We start from the raw sequence: 1,893 nt of genomic DNA on the forward strand, positions 1-1,893 counted from the left end.
TATCTTGTCTTCCAACAGTGGCCAATGCCAGGTGCCCCAGAGGGAATGAACAGAACAGGTAATCATCAAGTGATCCATCCCCTGTCGCCCATTCCCAGCTTCTGGCAAACAGGCTAGGGACACCATCCCTGCCCATCCTGGCTAATAGCCACTGATGGACCTATCCTTCATGAATTTTTAGCTAGTTCTTTTTTTAAGCCTGTTACAGTCTTGGCCTTCACAACATCCTCTGGCAAAGAGTTCCACAGGTTGACTGTGCATTGTGTGAAGAAATACTTTTTTATTTGTTTTAAATCTGGTGCCTATTAATTTCATTTGGTGACCCCCTGAGAAGGAGTGTTGTGTTATGAGAAGGAGTAAATAACATTTCTTTATTTACTTTCTCCACAGCTGTCATGATTTTATAGACCTCTATCATATCCCCCCTTAGTTGTCTCTTTTCCAAGCTGAAAAGTCCCAGTCTTATTAATCTTCCCTCATAAAGAAGCCGTTCCATACCCCTACTCATTTTTGTTGCCCTTTTCTGAACCTTTTCCAATTTCAATATATCTTTTTTGAGATGGGGCGAACAGATCTGCACAGAGTATTCAAGATGTGGGCGTTCTATGGATTTATATAGATGCAATACGATATTTTCTATCTTATTATCTATCCCTTTCTTAATGATGCCCAACATTCTGTTCACTTTTTTAACTGCCGCTGCACTTTGAGTGGATGTTTTCAGAGAACTATCCACAATGACTCCAAGATCTTTCTTGAGTGGTAACAGCTAATTTAGACCCCACCATTTTATATGTATAGTTGGGAGAATGTTTTCCAATGTGCATTACTTTGCATTTATCAACATCCTCTCATTTTAGTCCCTAAGTTACCTCTGTTCTTCACCATTTTGATGTTCCCCCATGTCACAGTTACAGGGCAAGCTACACCTTTAGCCCTGACTGGTCTTTCCAGAGTGTAAACCACTCCCCCCCACACACACACACACACTCTGATATTAACACAAAGAAGCCTTACCTGAAGCTTAGCACTTCTGTAAGATGGGAAACTGAGACATAAGTTCATCCAATTTAAGCTCTTTTTCCCCCCTTTATTTATACATTTTTTAGACAATCACTGTTATTTATCGTTTCAGATCACACACATTGACAGATGGAACAGGTAAGATCCCAAGTTACCAAGTTTTGGGGTACCAGGAGGCTTTCCCCTTTATGATGGTTGTTTCAGTCTAACTTGGTGTTCTCCAACTTGGGTTGGAGAGGGACAGGCTATGGGAGGCCAATTGGCCCTGCTCAGCTGCTAAATTGCAATCAGGAGATGAGTAGCAGGGTCAGAAACAAGCTGGGTCAGAATGCCAGGGTCAGGCACCATGTTGCAAACAGCAATCAAATAGCTAAGTCAAGGACAAATCAGGGTCAAAAGCTAGAGTCTATTTAAATCCAGGCAGGCAGCCTGCATTATAGCTCAGACTGCTCCTTATGATGGCTTCCTGATTTAAATACTGGTATTGGTCAATCAGTGGGCTTTTTGGAGCTGCCAGTCAGGCCCTGCTAGGTGGTACTTCCTGCCAAGTCTAGCTTCACAGGGTCTTCCCTGGGCTGTTTTGCCTATGCATGCTATGGCTATGCAAAAAGCAACAAAGAGTCCTGTGGCACCTTAGACTAACAAACGTATTGGAGCATAAGCTTTCGTGGGTGAATACCCACTTCGTCAGATGCTATGCAGTGGCATTAGCACTCTAGACTCCTATGGTCCCAGGTTCTAGTCCTGCAAGTTTTTATACATGAATTTGTCCTTTTACATCTTGTTATCCAACATATCCAGTTACACTTTTACCTAAACTTTTCTCATTTTTTTCTCATTTTTCATTTTATGTCATTATAAATTATTAGC

The sequence above is a fragment of the Terrapene carolina genome, unplaced genomic scaffold (assembly GCF_002925995.2).
Source record: "Terrapene carolina triunguis isolate 2854851 unplaced genomic scaffold, T_m_triunguis-2.0 Scaffold53, whole genome shotgun sequence".
NCBI lineage: Eukaryota > Metazoa > Chordata > Testudines > Emydidae > Terrapene > Terrapene triunguis.